At 38.2% G+C, this 19,926-nt stretch overlaps 1 long non-coding RNA gene across 1 annotated transcript in view; it reads right to left on the bottom strand.

Annotated features, from left to right (window-relative positions):
* Positions 1–5,946: 5,946 nt before the first annotated feature.
* LOC114663369 (uncharacterized) overlaps positions 5,947–19,926 on the bottom strand; it is a 42,772-nt gene continuing 28,792 nt past the window's right edge. The window contains exon 3 of the long non-coding RNA XR_003718123.2: positions 5,947–6,839. This is a non-coding gene — a long non-coding RNA (uncharacterized LOC114663369). The remainder of the gene's footprint in view (positions 6,840–19,926) is intronic.

Raw genomic sequence — 19,926 nt, 5'->3', positions numbered from 1 at the left:
AATATGGCATTTAGGCAAAGTTGGGCATGCACATCCCAGGAGAGGAGGGATGATTTAGAAACACTGGACATCAATGAACTCATAGAAAAACATTGATTTTGACAGAGACAAAATAATAATTGTAACAAATCTTGCATGTCACATGATTGCTCCATCTACACAAAGGAGCCAAACACAGTCTGTCGAATTGAAAACATTCATAACAGTACATTTTTGGCCACAGAGAAAATGCAGCTTTCCAATAGTGATGAATCTGATATGTCTCAAGTATGCATTTCTCAAATTTTATACCAAACTTTGAAATCTTGTGAACCAATGGTAGAGCAAGCTGCATTCATGCAAATCGCTGGTTTTCCTAGAGTTGTTGGTGTGATTGATGGCACAAATATAAAGATCGTTGCCCCAAGTATGGAACAGCACAATAAGCAGTATCACAGAATCAACACACAGGTCATCATGAATGCTAGCTGCATTGTAGTAGACAGCATACTACCCTAAAGATAGGCGGGCAGGAAGGGTGATTGACAGCAAAATGCCTTACAGGTACACTGAGCACTGCATTCCATGGAAACCTGGAACACTCACATTACACTTTACAAGACTGGGAAGGTTTAAGAAGGGAGATGAAGACTCCTCGGTCATTGATAAAATAGAGTCTCACAGAAGATAAGGTGGGATCACGGAGAGAGGCATAGCATGGGATCCTGGAAGACAATTGGAAACACTGGAAGAGTGAATATGACTTCAGAAACAGTGAAGGAATAGCCATGGCTAGTTCCAGTGATTGTTACTTTATGAAGCGTTTCCCACGGTCATAACAGCTGAAAGGGGATTCTTTAGAAAGTATGGCTGTGAATCACTCATTGTTAAATAAGCGTGCCTGCTATTAAGCTGAACTCTCATTCAGTGTGTGTGTCTCTGTTTTCCCATCTCGGTGTTCGTTACGGTAGTACTATTCTTGATGGTGCTGTGAAGTGAAAACAATTATGTGTAGTTTGGCACAATATCTTACCTTATTATGTTTTCTTTCTTTTTCTCCTGCTAACTTGAATATTATTATTTATTATTATCTTTGTGGTGAAGTCTTAGTGTTAGTACCAGAAAACTACAAAATGTCATCATGAGTACCATTTTGCGACTAGTGGGGCTGTAAAATTGTAACGGGATTCGTTCTCAAATCTGAACTCCAACTCCTTGCTGCAAGTGCATGTTGACCACTTCCATAACTACATCTTATGTCCTATTCTGGGGTGGGACAAATTCTTATCCTAGTCAGGCTTTTAGTGCAATACCTAGGAGTAATTCTGAGATGCCGGGTACAGGTACAAGTTTCTGATTATGGATTGTATTTTTTATGGATTGCCTGGTTATTTGCTCTCTTAAGCTTTTTTAACGTCCCTATTTTATGAATAAAACCCCTCTTTATTTAAAGATTCATTGTTTCCACAAGCTGGAGCCCACAGATAATAGCTGGGGAGCAAACTGGTGGTCAACAGATAGCATGATCACAAACATTTGCAGTAATAAAATGCATTAGTACAAATGTTTGTGATGTGCCATCTGTAGAAACGACAGAAACATAGCAACTGGACAGATGCACAGACACTTTTCCTTACATTAAAGTGGATAATGTGCACTAAGTGAGGCCTCACCTGGGGTAATATGTACAGTTTGGTCTCCATATTATAAACTGCTATACTGTTGAAAAAGTCCATGTGGTGTTATGGGTCCACAGCTCTTACAGCAAAGGCCGTTTGGTTTTAAATAAATAATCGCCGCGCTCGCGGCTTAGCGAGGGGGCGTGGTAGCTGTAGCGAGCCGCAGGGCGATCTGTGGTGTGGGCGTTTCTCACCTAAGTGCACACGTGAGAGACTGCCCATATCCGTGATTGTTCCTGTGGCTAATGGGCTGCAGCTGCTATGTCCTCTCCGCATATAAAGAGAAGCGCGAGCCGGTTAGGAAGAGAGAAGTAAAAGGGAAAGAAACGGAGGTTGCAGGAGACGGCAGGAAGTAGCAGGAGGAGAAAGTCGGTGCGAGAGAGCGAGCGAGCGAGTGTAGGCTCATGGGCAGCTGTACAGGTTAGCTTGGGTGTATGGCCGACACCCGAGGAGTAGCAGCAGTGGTCGCTCTCGCAGAATATTCTGAAGGGCAAGAGTGACCGGAAGGTGGATGACTCTCCACGGAAGGCAGCGGGAGTTGGGGCTTGGGGTGTGTATTCCCCAGCGTGTGCGCTCTGGTCGCTGTGGAACCCAAGTCGCTGTCTGGAGGAGCCTACCGGAGCCAGAGGTCTGTGAGGCGAGCCAAACAGCTGAAGCAGGACAGTGTAGAGAAGGTCAGCTGCATTAAGAGCGTCTTGCCTGTTGCAGAGCCCATATGGGAGAAGCATGTGAGACGCTGACACTAATAGAGAAGAAGCACCGGGGATTGTCATCTTTTTTTTTTAAAGACTGCTTCCTGTTGACGTTTTAACTTCGTGTTAAAGGATTGTTGTTTTTGTGTATTTTAAACCTCCACTTCACAACTGTTTTAAGGATTACTTATTTAAAGATTTATTGAATGCACTACTGCACTTTATTAGAACACGGATTGTTTTGATTTCTGTTAATAAAAGCACTTTGCACATTTAATACATCATCCCCTTGCTCATTGTTATTGCCTCACTGTCTAGCTCATCGGTGACATTACCGACGGTGTTGGGTTCAAGGGCTCCCTAATAGCCGATGGGAGCGTGGAGCCGAACCTGCACAGTCATAGTCCAGAAGAGAGCAACTAGGCTGATTCTGGGACTTGGGCCAGATTTATACTTCACGCGACGAGACACATGCTCCAGCGGACGCTACCGCTATGTAAGCATTTTACTGTTCATACTTGCATGCCTACTTTACGTAAATCTGGAAGATTCCACCAGCTGGAAGTGAGAGATATCAACACGGTGAGAAAACTTTTGGCTTCGCTGGGTTGTGAATTGCCTGAAACATCCATTAAATTCTGAGGACACTTTTCCACAACATCTCTGAAAAGGAAATTTAATGATTAAATCCATCAATCCACGAATGTGCCCATTCCAGCTAGCATTGGGCACGAGGCAGAAACAATCCTTGGATGAGGCATCGGCTCATCGCAAGGTGAATGCAAGCACTCACATACACTAGCGTCATTTTAGCATCACCAAATCTGCATATATTTGGAAGGAAACTGGAGCACACTGTGAAAACCCACCAGGAAAACATGCAAACTCCAGGCAGGGAACACCAGTGACGTGACTCCCTGCAAAGCGGCGTTCCTACCGCTCAACCACCATGTCACTCCCATATATGTATTAACAGTATTCATTATTTAAATGAAATTAACGATTTATCTGTAAAATGTAACATACTGTATACATTCATGATGAAATACGTTAAAGTAAGTGATATCAAGTATAAATCTAAAGATTCTAAATATGCAGAGACTTGGAATATCATGCATTGATTTAATGTGATGTGTGTGGTGATCTATTGCTGCTTGCTGCTGCTGTCAGGTCGGGGGGAAGCCCCAGAAGCACATAGTGATTAACAACTGGGTTGGTTTAAAGATGACGTTTACAATGGTCTACTTTAATCTCATATTTTACTTTATCATTAAAGTGGACATTTTGCGATTAAAGCCGAAATTTCCACTTTATTCATAAAATAGACCTTTTCACTGTGTCCTTAATTTTTGTCTTGTGGCTCAAACACGCTGCTGTACATTCTGTTGCTGTTGTATAAGTGCAAAAAAAAAAAAAAAAGACGGCACAGAAAATGGTATGTGAGACTTTTAAAATGTGTCGTGTCATTACATTGGGGAATATGTCACGCTTGAATATAAAAGTGCCATGAATGCATTTGTATGTCGGCATTATGCTTCACCATATCGAACCATTCATCAAACATCGAAGCAGGCACATCAATCTCGTAGGATCTGCAAAGTGGCTTTCTGTCACGTGTAGATAGTAAACAGAGACTCTGACGTCACAACCAGAATTTTATCACACGCCCCGACTTTTTGCTGGTACTGCAACTTGTGCATGCGTTGTGTTAATGTCTGCTCAGAGGATGCATCAAATGAACGCTGGGAACACGTGGCAGCCATGATGCATGCACGTACGAGTTCAGAGCTGAGCCCTAAGAGGTATGAGCTTTAAGAAAACACTAAAGTTTTCAGTTTGTCATTAAGAGGTGATGTGATTGAAATGATTCAAATTATGAAAGGAATTAGCACAGTGGATCCCAATTGTTACTTTAACACAAATTATACAACAAAAACACAGACACAGTTGGGAACTTGTTAAAGGCAGATTTTACACAAAACAGCTAAAGATGCATGGAATAAATTACCAAGTAATGTGGTTGAGAGTAAGGGCAATGAAGCGACTTTTTACCACCAGGTTTGGGCAGTAGTGCTGGTTTACTTGGGACATCTCAGGTACTAACTGAATATCAGTCAGGTCAAGTTGAGCCCAATTGCAATACCAAAGCAGACAATAAATTCTGACTCTTCGAATTACTTTACTTTGCAACGCATTTAGTTTGTTGCCAGAAGCATTCGAGGTATTCCTCCCACATCTCCAAGTCATGTGTGTTAACTTAATTGTTGATTTTAAGGCTGGACCAGTGTGAGCAGATGTGGGTGAGAGTATCTGTGTGCCCCGAGAAGGACTGACATTCCATTTCAGGTTGACTCCTACCTCCTACCCAAACCAACATTGTGACATTGAATGGGATTTAAGAGTACCTACAAATGGACGATTGGATATTTAAGGTATTTAATTCATGTTTGTTTTGTAAAAATGTTAAAATATTTACACATCTTTTTAATGAAATATAGTTCCAGTCAAAAATGCAACAGAAATCCAGACACCAAAGTGCCAAAGAAGAACAAAGAATAGCATCATGTAAATATCAGCTAATGCTTGGAGCATGAACAAAAAGAGGAAGATGTTCCAATGTAGTAGTAGCTACTGCTCCTTCACTCCAGGGTTACCACACACAGCCTTGGATTGAAGGTTAGATTGCATTCACTCTCTACTCAGCTTGTTAGATTTGAGGACTGTTTGCCAAAGGCTAATGTGCACATAAAAACCCAAGGCATACTGTGTGTCAAAAGCCACCTTCTGCTCTTTTCTATGATGCGTTGCACCTTCCCTTTGACTCCCACCTGAGGCCACTAAAATGAGTATTTTGCTAACAATTGCATTATTTTTCCATTGACTTCAAATAGAAAGAAATCCGGGTTGCAATGGATTTTGTAACAGCTGACATAAAGCAGCACTAAGTAAGACATCTGAGGCATAAGAGTGAAACAGATTGGGATCAGGACATGAAAAAGAATTAGTGTCTCAGAGACCGGTTCCTAACAAAACTTTAAATCCAAGATTAAATCACAGAAAACAAAAATCTTTCAAACACTGCAATGTGCACATGTATGTGTTTAAGAAACTATTTTACTAAGTAAGACACTAAATATCAAAACTAAAAACAGAATGAAACTGGAACTGATGACCAAAAATGAATCTGTAAAATAGTACAAAAGCATGTGTGTTTTACCTTCTGTCCTGCTTTTGGTCGAGTATGGAAAGGATATGAAGACCCTGTTGAGGTTAACAGACTATCTACTTTGGAGACCATGTGGAAAGTTTGGAATGGAAATAATTAATTTGCTTAACTACTTATCCACAGGACTGCAATGACGTAGTGCCTATTCATTGGAAGATGAGAACCAATCCTTAGCAGGGCAGAAGCCCACTTTTTCTAAGCATCACCAAGGACAATTAAAAGAAAATATAAAATGGTAACAAAGTGACAATACTGGATGAAATAATATAGAAAAGAGAGAACAGAATTGAAGGGAACAAGAATTAAATAGGATACACAAGGGCATAAAATGAACCATGGCACAAAGAAATAAAGGCATAAATGAACAGTCTTAAAATCAAACTGCTTTAATACAACTGAAGCATATAAAGCAACCTGTGTAACAAAAGTAGGCTAACCTTTAATCTTGGTATTTACCTGCAGATTTAGTAGAAAGCAAGAGTGAATTTCACCTTTCATACAACAAAACCAACACTTCCAACATACACATAACACCTGACTTTCAGATGCTGGTCCTGACAACTTTACTTGTTCCTTTATGTATGTATAGGCTTTACCCATCATGCTGATAATGAAGTAAGGAGGAGCATAGATCACCTGAAATGTTGAGAAGATTTTGTCTTTCTTGTTTTTTTTGCCAAGTTTGCTATCAACCACTCTTTGCCTTATAAAATATCCTGCACCACTCACTGTCTTGGACACTTTTCAGATTGTTTCTTGTTTTACATGACAATGGTACTAAGTAAACTGTTCCATTGTAGAATCAAGCATTTTATGACAAACATAAAAGTTGCAAAAGTCCAACTTTTTTCTTATTGCCATGTACAGGATCATAACCATAAAAAAATGTACATTACTCAAAGCTCATGTAAACAAAGAATAACCTAATTTGAAACTTGTGAACAGTGGTAGAAAATTTTTGCACTTTTTTTTCTTAAAATATCCAATAATTACAGCACTCACTTAAAATGTCCTTTTTTCAGTTTGGAGTATTAAGTAGTTCTGTCTTATACATTTATTTGAATGTTCACCTTAGTATTCATGTATATTATGAGGATACAGAAACAAAAGATAAATCTCAATAATACAAACCTTTAATTTAACAAGTCAAAAAATAACATGCTTTTTATTTAAATGAAGTTCAGTCCATAAAACTCAAATAGCCAAGTTTTCTTTCAAGACTATGATGTTTCCATCTTGTATCCATGCTTCTCTAGTTCACCTCTGTAAATTAAAAAAGGGAAAAATGTTTAGAAAACAAAGAAAATTAAAATGTCAGCAAGTTTGCCCTTACAGCTTCAAGATAGATAGATAGATAGATAGATAGATACTTTATTAATCCCGATGGGAAATTCAACAGAAAATACAAAACATTTTTTGTTTCTCATTAAACATGTATGAGGTGAGACACAAAAATAACTGGACTGGGCTTGGGGCTTGACTGGAAAACCGTTTATAGAGGTCGGCCAAATGTGAATCATAGACCTATATCCCCTCCTTCACGCCCTCTTAAACTGCAGACCGGCTAGGTATATCTTGTGAATAGCCCAGTCAGTATTTGCACAACAATTGCTACATGAGTCGATACTATAACATTGGGTGAAAAGAGAGGGGGGGGGGGGGGGGGGGGGGGGGGGGAATCAAACAGCGAATCAACATCAAATGTCTTGCGAAATCTTGCGTCTCACACACAAGATTTTGAGTGGCACAACCATTTCAAGAAGGAGATGAAAAATGTGGAAGATGTTCAACGCCCAGGTCGCACAGGCTTGTCTCAGATGGATTAAAGAAAACATCAAATTGGTGAATCAGATTGTTCAAAATGATCGTACTGTTTTTTTCAGTAATTCAGTGTTTGACTGACACAAACATTCCTGTCCTCGATCATCCTCCCTATTCTCCCAATTTAGCTTCCTGTGATTTTTACTTGTTTCCGAAAATCAAAAGTGACCTGAAGGGAACACAATTTTTCTACCATGGATGAAGTGAAGACAACCAGCAAGCCTGTTGAAGAGTCTCAAGCAAGAAGACTTCCAGCACTGTTTCAGTCAATGGAAGATATGTATGGAGCGGTGTAGCGATCGGGAGGGGGAGTATATACAGTAGAAGGTGACAATGTTTAGAATGCTGTAATTCATCTGTATTTTTTTTTTTTTACCAATCCAGTTATTTTTATGTCTCACCTTGTATAGTTTTAATCAAAGAATTTTGAAATAATTCTCTAACAAATCAAAATAAGTAAATTTACAAGTAAATATCAAGAGTATACTGGGGATTTACATAAAAGGGTGAAAACACAGCTTGCTTTGAGGAAAGCCAAAAATTGCATTTACAAGTAAGATGTGTTCATAGCTTGTGAATGACCTTCTTGAGGGCATTCTAGTGCTGTACTAAAAAGATTCAGGTTTCGACCAAACTGTTCTTATTTTATTGTTAACAAATCACATCATTTCAGTTTCTTTTGGACAACTTTTGTATTTCTTTTAATTGAAATGCATTTTACAAAGGAAGTGATGAAAAAAAACAAATCCAACACAAAAAATGAAGCAAATTCACCTAAAAAGAGAATACAGTAATCCCTCGCTATATCGTGCTTCGACTTTCGCGGCTTCACTCTATCGCGGATTTTATATGCAAGCATATTTAAATATATATCGCGGATTTTTTGCTGGTTCGCGGATTTCTGCGCTATTGGCAGATGGCTGAGAAGCTACCCAATCAGAGCATGTATTACGTATTAAATAAAAATTCTCAAATATATTGTGAGCACAGGGGCTGTTCTCACCCCTAGAAGATACGGCCACTCCTCAAAAAACACTGAAAGATTACCTTCACAAGATTACCTCTTCCTTGCTGGGCTTAAATGTGGCTGCTTTGTCAAGCGATATGCTTCCTGCATGGTGCTTCACATACTTAAAAGCTCGAACGGCACCTATTGATTTTTAATTGTTTGTTTTTCTCTGTCTCTCTCTCACTCTCTCTGACATTTTGTGCTCCTGACGGAGGGGGTGTGAGCAGGGGGGGCTGTTTGCACCACTAGACGATATGGACGCTCCTCTAAAAAAATGCTGAAAGGCTACCTTTACATTGCTCCCTTCCTAGCAGCTGCATTGTCCGGCGGTGCTTCGCATACTTAAAAGCCAAACAGCCCTATTGATTTATGATTGTTTGCTTTTTTCTCTCTATCTCTCTGACATTATCTGCTCCTGACCCGCACTCCTTTGAAGAGGAAGATATGTTTGCATTCTTTTAATTGTGAGATGGAACTGTCATCTCTGTCTTGTTATGGAGCACAGTTTAAACTTTTGAAAAAGAGACAAATGTTTGTTTGCAGTGTTTGAATAAAGTTCCTGTCTCTCTACAACCTCCTGTGTGTTTCTGTGCAAATCTGTGACCCAAGCATGACAATATAAAAATAACTATATAAACATATGTTTTCTACTTTGCGGATTTTCACCTTTCGCAGGGGGGTCTGGAATGCAACCCCCGCAATAGAGGAGGGATTACTGTATTCAAAAAGGCGTGAGCCTTTTGAGCTACCAGTGACGTCTCTTCTTGCAGATTGATTCAGAGTTTTTAGTAAAAGTTAGTTTTGAGACAACAGCTGTCCTAAAATGCCTATAACCTGTCATCATTTTCTGCTGCCTGGACTTAGTGCCTGATGATGTTCTCTTGCGGATGAACATGTTTCTTCTAAAATTTGTAATGGATTAATTTAAGTTTCTAACATTACAGTACAGAAAGACATCTCACATCATGACAAGCTATGAACATGAAAACAAACCCATCTTATATACTATTAATAGTTAAACATAAGTAATGACACAAGCGGATTAGTCACTGGCACTTAGCAACATACCCTTATGTACTCTTTTCCAAATGAAGTGCAAGCTTTCTATGCACGTCCCACCATTATGCCTAATACAGCACTCTTAATATTCAGCGTAACAACCTGCATTGTTAAAGACAGTTCAAGCTACCTTAATGAGGGGAAAACATGACACAATTGCCTTAAAATAAGTAATAAAGCTTTAAAAATCTACAGCTACCAGTTTATTTTAGAAATATTTAAGAAAGCACGACCTATAAACTATAACGCACAAAATTTGCAAACAATGTAATATAAAAACTAAATAAAAATTGAAAGATCATATCACATTTAACTATAGATGAACTACGATTATTCAATTTTGTCTTAATCTGCCCTTTTATTTGAGCTGTACTAACTTTCAGTTGAGATGTTTGTACCACAAATATGAATTAAACCAACTGCTTGCACTTGTTAAAAAAATGTGTTGCCACTTAATTTTCATCTATATAGTTTACAGCTCAGCGTCTTTAAATAGAGTTAAAAAAAAAAAACAAAAAAAAACCACTTCGGTTTCTTGTGATTTATAATCTTGGTTATTGTCTCTGCATATTTTTTCTATTACCACATTATTAACATATTCTGCGATTTCAATTTTTAAAATTAGCCATATAATACAGAAGCACTCCCATTTTCAATGTTTACATTATTTTTTGAAAGACTTCTACTAACACTGCTTCCAAGTTAACAGTACCTGTAGGAACTAATAACCGACCAAAGATACACATAGAGGGACTGCATGTATCCCAGCTGTAATCCTGAGGGCCACACAAAACCAGACTTAATTTATGGGACAATATGTAATTTTGGTTCAGTCACAATCCCTTGCAGCCCTCTATACAGACAATACCCATCACATGATTATTTTTTATTAAGAAAGATTAAGGAGTTTAGTACTATATTATCAAATAATTTATCACCCTGCCCTATCTGTACTCGTTACATTTCAACTGAACACCAGATTCAAATTCATATGCTAGTGATTAACAGTACTGGCTCTGCTACTGATGCAATTTAACAAATGCAATGGGTGCATTGGATGATAACTACAAATGCTAGCATGCCATGGCCAACACACTTTGACATAAAAATCACAGTTTAACAAGGGTACAGTCAGTGAGCAATAGCACATCAGACTGAATTATTAAGATGTGGTGTTGAAGGAGAAATTTAAAAGCACTGGGTAAAGTGAAAACAGTGAATGGCTCAAAAGACAATCTGCATAAGATGAACAAGACTTAAAGGTCACTTCCCTTAACATGCAGAAGGAAAATCAACAAAGCTCTAATTAGCATGTGGTATGAAAAAAAAAAAAAAAAAAAAGTCTTAAAAGAAACGGTCTTGCAGGGAGTATTGAAGCTTAGAAACCATTCTTAAGGAAAGGCAACAAGAAGAGGTTACAGTACACAACCCAACCACAAGACATGCTTAGCCAACAGCAAAGTCAAAGTGAACTTTATTGTCATCTCAACCATATATAAAGTATACAGATAGATGAAATTGCGAAGCTCAGGGTCCACAGTGTAACAACATGAAGTGCAAATAATTAAAAATAGAATTAAAATTAAAAATTAAAACACAAACTAGACAAGACATTGTGCAAAGACAAGACAAAGAAGTAGTAGCAATATTGATGTGTAGTAAGCAATATGAACATTTATGCAATGTATGGTATTTGCAATCTAGATACATATAGTCAATAAATATAATAAATAAATAATAGATATAGATAATAAACAACTATTATCACACTGATAATTTCTGTAAGACATGTGTAAACAATGACAGGTCAGAATGTTTCACAGCAGAAGGATATCAAGAGTGTCAAAATACAGTGATACCTTGAGATACGAGTGCCCCAATGTACGAGTTTTTTGAGATACGAGCCTTGTCCCCACACATTCCGAGGAACTGATGACAGAGGAGTTGACGGAACTACATATGCAGCAACATAGGGAGGTTCTGCAGGAGATCGGTATCGCGGAGTTTATCTCTTAAAGTGAGATAAAGGAAGTGTTTGCAATGTGGGAAAAAGTTTCGAACTTTAAAGAAAAGTAACACCCTGAAAAAATTACAACTGATCATACAGTGGCGCTATTTAATGACACTTGCCTAACGCCTGACTTTACTGAAATGAAACTGAACTTGCAGCGCTGCTATTTAATGTCACTTGCCTAACGCCTGACTTTACTGAAATGAAACTGAACTTGCAGCGCCGCTATTTAATGTCACTTGCCTAACTCATTTCAGAAACATTCTAAAGGGAAGGACTAAACAAAGCTCCTTGGACAGGTTTCTATTGAAACGCCATGCGAATGAAAGTGATGAAAGCGTGGCAAAAAAGAAAAAAACTAGTGAAAAAGAAAATTAAGTTAAGCAAAAGTGAAGTGAAAGAAAAAAAACATTACAATACGCTAATCGGCTTTGCCAACATATGCTTCGCATACTTAAAAGCTCGAAGGGCACGTATTGATTTTTGATTGAAAAACAAACTCTGTCTCTCTCTATCTCTCTCTCCCTGCTCCTGACGGAGGGGGTGTGAGCTGCCGCCTTCAACAGCTTTGTGCCGCGGTGCTTCGCATACTTAAAAGCCAAACAGCCCTATTGATTTGTTTGCTTTTCTCTATCTATGTGACATTCTGTGCTCCTGATGCGCACTCCTTTGAAGAGGAAGATATGTTTGCATTCTTTTAATTGTGAGATGGAACTGTCATCTCTGTCTTGTCATGGAGCACAGTTTAAACTTTTGAAAAAGAGACAAATGTTTGTTTGCAGTGTTTGAATAACGTTCCTGTCTCTCTACAACCTCCTGTGTTTCTGCGCAAATCTGTGACCCAAGCATGACAATACCCACATAAACATATGGTTTCTACTTCGCGGATTTTCTTATTTCGCGGGTGGCTCTGGAACGCAACCCCCGCGATGGAGGAGGGATTACTGTAATTTCAATGGGGAAAATTTATTTGAGATACAAGCATTTTGACTTGGTCATGGAACGAATTAAACTCGTATCTCAAGGTATCACTGTACTTAAAAGGTCAGTATGAGATTTTTAGTTCTTTTCTACAGGAAAGTGGCTGGCATGTATAAAAGTTCTGTTTTTAGAGGTGGTTGAGGCAGTGTGGAAGATCCCAGGGGGCAGCATGGTGTTAAGGAGTCAAATCTGGCTCTGATGCTGCAGTATCTTCTCTTGGATGGCAGAAGTGTGAAAAGTCCATGTGAGGGGTGTAAGGGGTCCTGCACAATTCTGTAGGCCTTGCAGACACTGCATTTGTAAAGTATGTCCTGTAGTGAAGGGAGAGGCACCCCAACAATGTTCTCTGCTGTCTTCACGATCCTTTGCAGGCGCTTGCAGTCGGATATGTTCCAGTTGCCATACCAGACAGTGATGCAGCTGGTCAGAACACTCAATGGTGCCTCTGTAGAACATGGTGTGGATGGAAGGGGGAAGACTTGCTCGCTTCAGCCGCCTCAGAAAGTGTAGTCTCTGCTGAGCTTTCTTGTTTAGTGATGAGGTGTTATGCATCCACGTAAGTTCCTCAGTTATGTGCACACCGAGGAACTTGGTACTCCTAACAGTCTCCACATCTAAACCGTTGATGCTGAGTGGGATGTGAGCAGGATGTGATTTTCTGAACTCCACAAAGTCCTTAAGAAAACTCTTATGAAACAATGAGTCCAAAGTAGGAACTTTTGGGTTATTAAGATGCCAGAATGTCATAAGAGTATGCGGTAAAATGCATACTGATGCCCATCTGCAATCTTTTGTAAAGCATGGTGGCAGCTCTATCACGGTCTAAAAGCCTGCATTTCAGCAAGATGTGTAAGGGGTCTGGTCAAATCTGACATAACAACAGCTTACAGATATGAACAGATTTTGAATCTTTATTGAGAACCTTTGGTAAAACTACTCAGTGGCAAAAAGTTTAACTTTCAGTATAATAGTGCAAAACATACAGCAAACACGGGTAAGAATTACATACAGCAGAAGTTTACAGATGAACAAAAATAGTATTAGACTAGACACCTCAGAACCCAAGTACTGTAACGAAAGGCATGGAGGTTAATTTGGCTAGGGAAAATGGACAAAGAGAAAAAAATAGGAAAAAGAACAGTTTTAGCAATTCCTGCAAGATGCTTAGAAGATTTTACCCATGATTACTGTGGCAAAAAAAAAAAAACACTATCATTGTTTATTTGTATTTATTCTAATGCAATATTGCGTAAATGAGCACTTACTGCCCAGGAAACTACCTTTAAAAATAAATTTCTTGGGTGGCTCAAGACTTTAGCACAATAATGAAATAGTATATATACAAATGTACATCAGTCTGAACAATAGTAACTGAAATGACAAATAAATTATTTAAAAAAAAAAAAAATTGCTGAATATCTTTTGCCCCCTGCAGCAAGAAAAATATTCTGCAGGAAACACTGAGTAGGCATGTTTTTTTTTGTCTCTCTTCCTTTCTAGTAAGGTACACCTTCTAAAATTACCATAACAAAGAGGAGCTCTTAACATGAGCACCTTTCTCAGACAATGGGACATCGTACACCTCTGGGGTCAACTGCTATTAGTGTTTAGAGGGCTTTGATCACGCAGTAATCACTGCAAGCATTTCACACTGTGCTTCAATACAATATTTTACTCTTTTGTTCATCTGTTCAGAAAATGTCTTGATTACATAGTGGGGGCACCCCAGGGTTGTCTCATTTCTATCCAAAACAGATTCTGGTTTGCTTTATTTTCTGAATGACAAGTAAGCATAATTATGCAACTCATCCAAAAGAGGTCTATAAAATTACATATTTAATAATTTAAATTTAGTATTGATTATGCAAAAAATAAAACTGTAAAATATTAAGAAAAAGTTATGCATGGTTAATGGCAGGTTTATTCTGTACAACATGTGTATCAAAAATAAACTGCAATCTTGTCCCCAAAGCTGCTTGGGAGGGTATCAGCTTATTATGATCTTTTCATGACTGGATTAGCAGGTCAAAAAATACACAGATGGACAGATAACTGAAACATTCTGAAAATTAAATGACAAACACAAAAACTATATTTTCTTTAGTGTGATATTCAACTAATATGCTAATGATATTGTTTAGCCTTTGTTTTTGAACCTGTACTCATCTTTAAACGTACAAGACAAAGCATTATTATAAACAAAGCAAAACAAAAATCTAATGCAGTATCTTAACTTTGTGCATTTTTAGAATGTAGGATATTTCCACATTACTCAATACTATACAAAACAGTAATACACTGGCATGGAAAGCTTCAAAAAATGTTGAAGCAATGTAAGTATCCTTTGATATAAAACTAAACAACAGCCAAAAAAAACCAACAAAACCCTACAGATAGAAAAGAAAGCTAGAGAATTTAGAAAGTGTTTCATTCTGCTGGTTGGGTGAACAATGACCAGCACGGGGTAAAAACACATGTCTGCCCATCTATTGAACCCCAACAGTTAAAAGATAGTGAGGGCTGTACGTCTAGCTTAAGAACAAACAAATATTCCTAAGGTTAGTACATGACCGCCTTCAATACCTTGTATTTTACACCCTATGAAAGGAATAACTCCAAGTATTTCATAGATTGTAACAGTCAATCTGCTGCTTCAACTGGGAGGAAGTTGTTCTCACGTTTAAACTCAGAAGTGATTGGTGTGGAGATTCTAAAAGATTTCACTTTTGATTTTTCCTTTTTCAATTTTCAGTTCAGCAACAGTATTTAACCACAAACACTAATATTTATGTCCTAAGCATTCTTCGAAACACTGTGAAATTCATAATTGACTCCTGAATTAGCAAACCAGCTCCAAATCATAAGACTCCCACTACCACCCTATACAGTCACTGTTGCTTTGCTACCAATATGACAATCCATGTAGGCTATGTTTCAGCACTGTTTTCTGATATTTGACTGCTGCTCTTTAACACTGATTTATGACAAATGCCTTTAGATCTTTTGATGTTAACTTGTGTCATTCAGCGAGGCTCTTTGAGACGTCTCTGAACATTATTTGGTGCACAAACCAACTGGATTTCATTGGATTGCCAGTTCTTAGTGTATTTTCAATAGATATAACTTTTACACAATAGTCTGTCACATTGCAGAATAATGGAATATAAACTCCTTTAAAATTAATTGTTTCTGGACCAATTATTTTCAACCTATTGATCTTGAACTGCTGCTTCACCACACACTTGTGTGTTTTAACAGAAAAGTAGGGCAAGCTTCTCACGTTTATTGAACCTTGGGCTCCTGAAGTTATGATGTAATCATTTGCTGATCGTATGCACTAGACATTTGTATACTGAAAATATCTGTCATTTTGAATGCTCAGTTTAACTTTTTTCCTCTGATATCAAGGTTGAAAGGGAAAAAAAAAAAAACTATATTGCAGCACAGCAAAAATAAGAAAAACTCCCAAGCAGATTATTTTTTGTAGGTACTCTTTGAATACTAATAATAGCACTACAAAAACATTAAATGCACAAGCATTTTACCACAACAGCTATATTGAAATGCTTGTTTTACTTACAGAGCTTTCATAAGCAAAGTAACACTGTTTCATTTGGTGGAGCCAGCCTCTGCTGCCTCACTGGAGATAATAAATGCAGCGATTGAAAGTGGGAAACTAGGATGGAATTTCTGCCGTAATTTTAGTTAGACATCTTAAAATGTACCATTATCACTGAAAATAATAAAAAAAAAGATTTGGGATAATATATGAGGTAGCCATTTGGAGAATAATTGCATCCCTAGTGCATGGAAGCACTTTTAATTCAATACATTTTTAGATGTACCCAATGTATCTTTTTACATGCTTAATGATTCTTTTAATTGAGTATCATGTTTCAAACATTATATCTGCAACATGGATTGCCAAAGAGCTTCAACAAATCTATAAGTCTAGAAAGCAATTGGTGTAAAAATCTGAATACAATGAGACTGTGTTGCTTCCTGCAAACCATCTTAAGAAGACCATGGCTTCACAGTGTGATTCTGCACTGGCTGCAGAGAGCTTTGAACCGCCTTTCGCTAATGATCCTGCAGTATGTTAACATCTTTCATTATGATGAGGTAAAATTAATGGCCACTTTTTTCTGTGGAAGATTTGCAAATGTTCACTCTTGACAGGGGATCCCCTCCATTTACTGTTTAGTCAACCACTCAACAAATGTGCATGTCTTTCAAAACAGAAATATTGTCAGATGTACTACATATATAGACTAGAATAAACTTCTGCTTTGCCAAATCTGCCAACTGCAGTACATAGTGTTTCATCCTTTCAAGGAAAAATGGATATGGCCTGTGGAATATGAGGAATGCTTTATTATTATTTTAAAATATCCACACAATACACACTGCAATTCTGTAACATAGTAAATACAGCCTGGGAGCCTCTTGGACCCGAAACTATTAATAGTCATGTACCAAGGTGAGCCAGGCAAATGAGGATACACACATCCAGCCAAGGGTTAGGTACAAATATATCAGTGTTTTTATTAAAAACAAAACAAAAAAAAAAAGTATTCAAATAAATAGTAAATAAGTAATCCAACAAAATCAGTGAAAATGAAGAGGTTAAAATATCCAAATAAAATAATATATAAAATGAGGTTAAAATCGTTGAGACAGTTCTTTCTTCCTTAAAATAAAAAGAGCCCCAGTGCCATTTTCTAAAATTGATGTCTCCTCTGCTTACCTCACACGAGATCTTGCAGCAGAGGAGTCGCCCAACTGACAGGTGCAGTCAATTTTAAATTATCTGCTTCGGGTCCCCATTGCCAACCCTTTGGTGTCCCTGGGGTGCCACGATGAGCCACATTCAAATCTCTTGTTGCCATTCCCACAACGTCTGTTTAAGAAATCGCATAACAGGCCGCTCCACTGTAGCAAGACTGTAGAGAATTAAAATCTGGTTTGCTTTCTTCCGATTTCTGTTACTATATTACAGGGACTTTAGAATGATGAAGGAAAATCCATTCAGGCATAGCAAGTCAGACATTTTAGCAGGAATTTCTAAGCCTAGGAAGACGTCGGAGTCAAACTTCACCTAGTGATGCCCACTATTTGTAGAGTGGCCAACCAGAAGAAAGGGCAAGGTGAACACCTGAGAAGATGTGGGTTTCAGTCTATAGCCCCATGGTTCTAGAGGTGATCCCACTGGAGAGTCAGACTAGCTCTCTATTCCTCATGATAGTGAGAAACTAGTCAATCATCTATTTTTTTTTTTTTTAACACATCATTCAGCGAGAACTTTAAGACAGGATATTCATCATCATTTCATCCTAAGTGTATTTAATCATTCCCTTCTTTTTTATTGTACTATTTTAAATATTTATATCTCTTGGTGTTTGCATATCATACCGGGGGATAAGGGGTTTGGTCTTTCAGGGGCAGGAGGGGTGTCCATGGGAAATGGGATCATTAAATAAGCATCTGACACCTTTTAATGTGCATGTGTAAATATTGTTTTCTTGATCACAATATACTTACAGATCTCATTTCACCTATTATCAACTTTATTTTTTTGCGTATTGGTAGGAGCGAGAAGAGGGGGTCTAGGACTGAATATTGTAATGCTAGTATATCTTTCAAACATCGTCCACTTCCCTTATGGGCGGTGAAGTGTAGCTTTCACACCTTTTTATAAAGGGATTGTTACATCCCTCTCAGTATCGCTTAATAGGAGCGCCCTCTTGTTCAGTCCCAGGCTCTCCTCCCTGAGGCTCACAACCAACCACATGCCTTTTTTCTAACTTCACAATGGGCTCGCCCAATCCTGCCTCTCATTCTTCTTTCCATTCTGCAATTTTTAACCTCCATTCTTCTGTTCTAGTTTCTTTCCTTTATTTTCTTCTCCCTCTGCCCATTCCGAGGCACCTGACTGATCCACCCATGTCTGCACAAAGGTGCGTGGTCAGCCAAGCACCGTAATCAACCCTGCTGCAGCGCTGTTATGTGCACTTCTGCACCCGATCTGAGCCTGCACTTTATGGGACATGATTATTTATTTAAAATCTGCATGGTGCCACTGACCACTTATCATACACATTCATATTCAAAAGGTGTAGTGTTAAAAACTATTTAAGGGGATGCATTAATTTAAAACGTTTAATAATTGCTTTAAAAAGTGTAATTAAAAATGACTTTAATGAACAACTGATGAAAAATGCATCATTTAATGTAAAATAAATTTAATTTTCACTCATTTTAAGAAATAAAGGACAATTTTTCTGTAGCAGGTGGGTCTGAATTTTTTCTGTTGAACAAAATATGAAGAAAAAAAAAAAAAAACACCACACACTATAGTGTAGGTTCCAATAACAGTTTTCTTAACTGTTTTAGGGCAAAATTTTTTTTTTGTTTCTTTTCTCCCAGGGCTGAATATTTTTCCAAAAATAAACTTAAAAAAAAAAAAGAACACAAAGCAATGGTTTAACATATCAAATCAACAAAAAATATTTACTTTTGACAAATGTTACTGTCTTGCATGTTGTATGAGCCTGCATACTATATGATTTCACATACATGTTACACAGCAAAGTCCTGCAAAGTATGATATTGCTCAAAGCAGCCAATTGCATGCATTGCCACATTGCACTGCTTACAATATGTGTTGCACTGGTACCTCCTTTTCAATTGTCTGTTGCTGCACTTTCTCACATATATTGTTAGTCTGTACTGTAGAGAGACAAGTCACCCGTTTGACATCGTGCCATGCCACTGCCACCAAGTTTTCGGACCACATGAAAACCGGATTGTCACCTCTTTTCATCTTCAGCCTGTCTGGCTTCAACTGAGAAGGCAGTGTGTCTCCTGTTCACCCTCACTGTGCCACAAGCTCCAATTCCCCTGCTCTGTAGCTCCATGAACAATTCTGGTGATGTATAAAAATTGTCCATGTACACAACATGACCCAAAGTTCATAGCCCTGATGCCGCTCTAGCACAACCGACTTGTCAAGGGACAGTTCTCTCTTTGAAAGAAATACTTTCCTATATATGTAATTACTTTCAGGCAGAAACCAGTGTACAAAATCCTTTATGCCATACTTTGTGGACTTAACTGGCATATATTGGTGGAAAAAAAGGCGTCCCTTGTATTTTACCACAGATTCATGCATACACACGGCCAGGCTGATAAAATTGTGTATATGTTGGTTCCACATTGTCAAGCAGGGGCTGAACTTTATACATGGGGTTATAGCCTGGCTCACCCCTTGGGATTTCCTTCTAGTTATCACAGAAATGAGTAAAACTTTGCAGCAGCATGTACCTATCATGCAGCATAACCTGTCCAAAGTCACCAGGGAACAAAGCACATTTGGACCAATGCTCCCTGAAGTTATATCACCAGTCTAGTCCCATCTCTATTTGTAATGCCACAAAGCCCTTCATCTCGTCTTTTGTTGTGGGTTTCCA

The sequence above is a fragment of the Erpetoichthys calabaricus genome, chromosome 13 (genome assembly GCF_900747795.2).
Source record: "Erpetoichthys calabaricus chromosome 13, fErpCal1.3, whole genome shotgun sequence".
In the NCBI taxonomy this organism is placed as follows: domain Eukaryota; kingdom Metazoa; phylum Chordata; class Cladistia; order Polypteriformes; family Polypteridae; genus Erpetoichthys; species Erpetoichthys calabaricus.
This window is presented reverse-complemented; position numbering and strand designations above follow the sequence as displayed.